The 6,866-nt window shown below is 41.6% G+C and overlaps 1 non-coding gene across 1 annotated transcript; it reads left to right on the top strand.

Moving 5' to 3' along the window:
• The first annotated feature begins 6,326 nt into the window (after positions 1 to 6,326).
• On the top strand, positions 6,327 to 6,490 carry LOC141414161 (U1 spliceosomal RNA). Its single transcript, XR_012439245.1, has one exon. It is a non-coding gene; the product is annotated as a U1 spliceosomal RNA (small nuclear RNA).
• Positions 6,491 to 6,866: the final 376 nt, after the last annotated feature.

Genomic DNA, 6,866 nt, shown 5'->3' with positions numbered 1-6,866 from the left:
ACCACTCTTGGGGATATACCCAAAAGACTGTTACTCCAGAGGCACCTGCACATCCATGTTTATTGCGGCACTATTCACAATAGCCAAGTTATGGAAACAGCCAAGATGTCCCACCACTGACGAATGGATTAAGAAAATGTGGTATCTATACACAATGGAATTTTATGCAGCCATGAAGAAGAACGAAATGTTATCATTCGCTGGTAAATGGATGGAATTGGAGAACATCATTCTGAGTGAGGTTAGCCTGGCTCAAAAAACCAAAAATCGTATGTTCTCCCTCATATGTGGACATTAGATCAAGGGCAAACACAACAAGGGGATTGGACTATGAGCACATGATAAAAGCGAGAGCACACAAGGGAGGGATGAGGATAGGTAAGACACCTAAAAAACTAGCTAGCATTTGTTGCCCTCAACGCAGAGAAACTAAAGCAGATACCTTAAAGCAACTGAGGCCAATAGGAAAAGGGGAACAGGTACTAGAGAAAAGGTTAGATCAAAAAGAATTAACCTAGAAGGTAACACCCACGCACAGGAAATCAATGTGAGTCAATGCCCTGTATAGCTATCCTTATCTCAACCAGCAAAAACCCTTGTTCCTTCCTATTATTGCTTATACTCTCTCTACAACAAAATTAGAAATAAGGGCAAAATAGTTTCTGCTGGGTATTGGGGGGGGAGAGGGAGGGGGCGGAGTGGGTGGTAAGGGAGAGGGTGGGGGCAGTGGGGAGAAATGAACCAATCCTTGTATGCACATATGAATAATAAAAGAAAAATGAAAAAAAAACATTAATAAAAGGTTTAATAAAGAGCATCTGGATTTCTCCTGGAGTATAGAAATAACAGGTAATAAAGAGGCAAGAGTTCTTGTCCAGTTGGGAGGTACACAGGCTTGGGCATCGGGTCATCATGATTATGAATGATTCCTTTTTAATCTCTTGCCTTTAATTGCTTTTGGATGGGCAGAGCATAAGTGACTCCTTTTAGAATCTGACAATTTCTATTTCCTCTCTTGTCTGAACAGTTCAGTCTTTCTTTAAGCTTTTTTTGAAAGATCCCTTGTTGCTGGGATAGCTTTGTCCTGGCAGGTTTTTCTTCACTGCCAGGACCCCAGTTGGTCTGATTTGGTCCCACGTTGGAGGGAAGTAACAGGCAGGTCAGGTGGAGTCAGTGCCATTAACACCCTTTTTGACCAAATTTAAGCAACAAAGAGGTTTAGAAGAAGTGGCTCCTAGCTGGGTTTACCTGAAGTCCATTATGCTTAATTTTGTCTGCCTTATAGGTTATGTCCTGGCATAAACTGTAATCCTAGCTACACAGGAGACAGAGATCAGGAGAATCTCAGTTCAAGGCCAGCCTGGGCAAATAGTTTATGAGACCCTACCTCGAAAATACCTAATATAAAAAAGGGCTGGTGGAGTGGCTCAAGTGGTAGAACACCTGCCTAATAAGCATGAGGCCCTGAGTTCAAAGCCCAGTACCACCAAAAAAAAAAAAAAATGCTCCTTAGTTTAGTTTGTTAGATTGAAGTTGTACTGTTGTACTTCCATGGAAGATTGACAAAAGTTAAAGTTTACAAGGAAAGTGTGGGGAGCAGATTAAAGCCTATGAGAATTGGACACAAGCAAGGTGAGATACAATTAATTGTTTTCATCTATAGGTCGAGACAGGTACAGCCCCAGCCACAAAACAAGGAAAGGCAGAACATCTGAGTCTCCTAAGTTGTGTTCAGAGAAGAAGGAACGCAGGTTTCTACTGTTGCAATGTCATGCCCCTCCCCGTGCCTCCACCCTGTTTGCTGCTATAAAAGACCCCTGAAGGAGGAAGAAGGGCTTTTGCTTTTGGCTTTTGCCTTTTGCCTTTTGGGGCTTTACTTTGGGCTTTTTGGTGTGGGAAGCTTTTGGAAGGGAAAAGAATTATCGAAGTAAAAAATTGCTGAAGGGAAAAGAATTGTTGAACGGAAAATGCTAAAGAGGGTTTGATAAAAAGTCTGCACTGAGAACTTTAACATAGGCTTCAGAAAGCAAAGCTGAGAAAGACCTTCATACATATCCTTAGGAAAGCTAAAGCTAAAGAAAAACCAAAGAGAACATGGGACAGTGCTCAGTGCAAGGCTAAGGACTGAGACCTTAGGAGTTATGCAGGTGCAGGTTGTAGGCGAGGCTGTTTGCAAATCTGAGCACCCAGGCTTTAAGAGAGCTAAAGAGAGATGAGACAGTGCAAGCCTGGGGGCAAAAGCCTTTAAGAGCAATTAAACTAAAGATAAGCTAAGAGCAAACATGGGACAGTGCAAGCCTAAGGAAAGAGGTTTTAAGCAAGGTTTTAAAGAACTATAAGGAGAAAGGCCTTAAAGAATCAAGATAAAAAAAAGAAGCAATGAGGGTTGTGCGTCCCCAGCCGAGCGTACAACACACCTGACCCCAGATTTCTTTGTCTATCCTATATCTTTTCTAAAATCTCCAGTCGCCCCCTAGTTAAGCCCAGTTAGGCCCAGTGATAACCAAGGAGTGAGAGAGAAAACCTCGCTCCTGCAAGAGAGGGAGCACAAGAAACAGCACCCCCTTCAGGGTATAAAACAAAGCCAATTAGAGCAAATACGTAAAGAAACAGACGTTTGAAAAATGAGTACTTGCTAGACATGTTTTCTATGGGTTTGACTGAAATGTCTTAGAGAGGATTCAAACTGCAGAACAGTCATCTTCAAACCTTTAGTAATTGTCAACAGTTGAGTTATTTTTATTATATATAGCATTTTAGAATATTAATTATAATTGACAGCATTAGATCACTACAATTAAGCTCTCCTTGTTACAACTGGGAATACCTGTACACAAGTCTGTAAACTGCTACCACCATTAACAGTCTTAATTTTTTAAAATGCAGTGTTTTTAAAAGTGCTATATCAAGCTGGTGTCCTCCAAATTAAGACTGTCTTTAATGTTTATCTGTATAGGTTATACTTTTAGAAGTATTTAAACTGCTTTTGCTTTAAAAATATTGACTCCTCACTCAAACCCACGAATTAACCAAAAAAAAAAAAATGGAGAAAAGCTTGGCATCTCTATCTCCATTTTGTACCCATCATCCTTTGCTCTGAGCCATTCTTAGAATCAAGGAAGGACAGGAATGACCAATAACATCTTTATGACAAGGGACAAACACTATCCCCTAGAGAACAGAGGAGTCTTGAGGACAACTACCTATAATGATGAAGTTGCACTAGGGGGCAGAAGCAATCATCTCATGAGAACCAGATTTCTCCCCTCAAGTGATGACAGTGATAACAATTTCTCGGGATAACCAGAGACAATGATCAACCAGGCCACACCTCTGACTGGGACTGTTTAGCTATACATACCTTTGTCCCCTGCCCTAATCCTTTGTCTCTTTAAAGCTAAAACTCACGTCTGTACTTCAAAGATGGCTGAAATTGGGCTGAAGTGCTTACTTTTCCTCTTGCCATGGCATGCCCAGGGCCATATAATAAACTTCCTTTCTCTGCCCTTCACCATGTTTGTTTATTTGGTGTCCAAGGACAAGTGGCCAGACCTGACAGGTGGATGACCAGGAGTTTGGGCCTGGGTATGGAATTATGTTTTTAAATGTTTATTTCAAGTGTATTTGTTTTCACACATGTTCTCTGCACTTCCCAAACTCAGAAAGTGCTGAGAATGAAGAGTTCATTTTTTTCCTAAAACAAACCTAAATTTGTATTTCCCCAGTAAGAATATGACCCTCTGTCTTTTGAGGTCATTAAATGTTTACAATAAAAATACAATTAATAGGTATGACTAAATGATGTGTTTGTTTAAAAATTTAGCTCCTCCCTTGAACAACAAACTCTATTGTTCAACTGAGAAATGACCTCTGTTGAGGACATCAAAACATCTTTACTGTGTTTCTAAACAGTATCCAAGAAAAACTAGTCTAGTTGTTAGATCAGAAGGTGTCACCCTAAATTGAGTTTTAAAGAACTTATTTTGGATTTCAGGAATGTAAGTTGTTCTCTTTGCCACCACAAAAGCAGGAATTGTGGCCCGGCCACAAGAAAAGATGAGGGACAGAATGTTGGCAATAAATCCTTCTGCCCTAGAGAAGAGAAAAGGAGCTAGCAGAGAGGGAGGGCTACAAAATCCAAATCAAAGTAAGCTGCCTGTTTAACTTTTGCTCCTTCTACCCTGGGAATTTCTCTGTGGAAAAACAAACCCCTAAGAATCCAGCTAAAGCTCTGTGCTTTTAGTACATTTGCTTTCCAGGTGATGGAATGCAGATCTCTATGGTAATGGGAGATTGAACTGGAGGAATTTATCCAGAAAAGAATTTCCACCACTGAGCTGCCTATAACGTGTGGAGTAAAATTAATGGAAGTGGAGTCAAATTAACTCAAAAGGGCCAGAGGTGGGTCTTAAAAGAGGAAAGGGGACAAATGTCATTGTCAATGCTCCAAATGGGTATAGTACTAAAAGCAATGATAACCATCTTATGCTAGCCTTCTTTGCCAACTTTAAAATATTGCAAATGAGGAACTTAATCAACCAATGAGGATTCTAAAGTAGGAATTCATTAGTATACATATTGCCGGATACATTTCTCCTTATGGGATTTTACTACATGGCAAACCTAATTTGCAAGGAGAGAAATTTTTACTGGTGCATTTGGTTATTTTGTGACGATACAGAGCCAGGCACCAGTGGCTCACACCTGTACTCCTAGCTACTCAGGAGGTTCAAAGCCAGCCCAGGCAAATAGTTCAAGAGACCCTATCTCAAAAAAAAACCAACACAATAAAGGGTTGGTGGAGTGGTTCAAGTGGTAGATAGAGTGCCTGCCTGGAAAGCTCGATGCTCTGAGTTCAAACCCCAATATGCCAAAAAAAAAAAGATGACCACATGCTTTATAAGCAGTTAGGTTCCAGTTCAAGAGGCCAGTGCGCAGGGGGTGAAAGATTTCACAGAACAACAAGAATCAAAGCAGAAGCAATATTTTCCAAGGGAGGAAATGGGCCAATACTAAGAGGTATCAGCCCAGAATAAGGTTGGGGCTTATAAGCATTTGAGATGTAGAAGGAATATACTGTTGACATTTTGGGGTTTTTTTGGTACAGCTAGCTGTTCCAGGAAGTGGCTGGGATGGTCAGTTTCTTAATGTTTTACCAGGGTGGTTGTTTTTAGCTTGTACAATCTTTTCTATGACATCATGAGGTCGACTATATTGTCAACAAGATGCAAGTGGGGTTCCACTTGCATCCAAAAAAACAGTTTCTGAAAAACAAAGTAAAACAGCCTTCCTACCAGACAAGATGGCGTCCTCTACAAAATGGAATTAGGCTAATTTGAGTTGGAGGCCTTACATGCACCCGTCCAGGAAGGGATACAATGTTTATAAGCATAGATTCTGATGACCATCATAAAAATGTGCTTCCTAGACAAGTAAAGCCTGCCATTTCGGCACTGTTTTTGAACAAAGTATAGTCTGGCCTCTATGAATATATTGATTTTTTTCCCCCTGTGGCTTTTAGTCTCACTAACTTACTTTTCTCTCTCTTCCCAAAAAGTGATTACCCTCTCACTGATTATTATGATATTGACATTTTACCTCTCTGAGCCTTTGAATGAGGTGTTAATCTTGCAGCCAGGATGGCCAGTCCTAATGTCTTTGGTCACAAATGTCCAGAGTGGTATAGGAGAACTCAGCAATCCACAATGTCCTTCTCACTCTTGCTGAGAGAGGCATACCTGGCACCCCTCACCTGCCCAAGCCTCTCTTGGCATCTGTGGTAAACCCATCCCATTGTGGAGGCCTGCCTAGGACTTCTCTCCTCCCCAGGTCACCTTGAGGCATGTATATAACTTACAGCCAAAGCACCTCTGACTATGAAGCTGCCCCTGGTCTGACTGAGGTCAAGTTTTCATAGACATGATCTGGGTAGGCTGCCTTGTGATCATGCATTTGGCCCTTCACCATTGCCCATTTTAAGTCATCGAATTAGAGACAGACTGGGATGAAGAAGAAAAGCCAGTCACCCACCTGGAGGCAGGTTAGTGGGTTAATGGCATTGGCCATCATGGAAGGGATAGTATATAAATTTATTCATTAGTCACCATAATTATTTTCCTTTGCTGTCACCCTCCATGGACTTCCACAAAGCCTAAACTACCATGGTGTATATTTCAGGTTCCTGAGCAAGCAACTCATTTTACAGCAAAAGAAGTGCAGTACTTGTCTCAAGTCCATAGAATTCACTGAAGTTACCATGTACCTCCTTCCCAGAAGCACCTTGTTGGACACAGTGTTGGGATACCTGCTCAGCAGTCCATAATTACATACTTACCTGGCAGGGGAGATACCATGATCACGAAGGTGATTTTCCCAAGGCGAGGCTTATTCATTGCACTCCGGATGTGCTGACCCCTGCAATCTCCCCAAATGTGGGAAACTCAACTGCATAATTTGTGGTTGTGAGGGACTGCGTTCACGCTCTCCCCTGGAAAAAAAAAACTCCATAATCATGCCTGTTGGGAGATAGCCCCCTGTAAGGTAAGGCTGCCAGCCTACAGGACACCCTATACATCTTGAGCAGTAGCTCCCACAGTCAGATTTCACAGGTCTGGAAATCAAGGTGTTCCTCTCCTGGATAACTCTCCTGTGTTTGACTTCTGTTCTACCAACTTTAGGAGTCATCATCCCAGGGTTGGCAGAGTGGCTTATGGTAGAGCACCTGCCTAGCAAGTGTGAGGCCCTGAGTTCAATCCCCAATGCCACCAAAAACTAATTAATTAATTTATAATAATAGGAGTCACATCTCAAAGTGTGAAATTCTTCCACCAGGAAACAACTGGTTCCACCCAGAGACTAGCTTTGTG

Source organism: Castor canadensis, chromosome 11 (assembly GCF_047511655.1).
Source record: "Castor canadensis chromosome 11, mCasCan1.hap1v2, whole genome shotgun sequence".
Lineage (NCBI taxonomy): Eukaryota > Metazoa > Chordata > Mammalia > Rodentia > Castoridae > Castor > Castor canadensis.
This window is presented reverse-complemented; position numbering and strand designations above follow the sequence as displayed.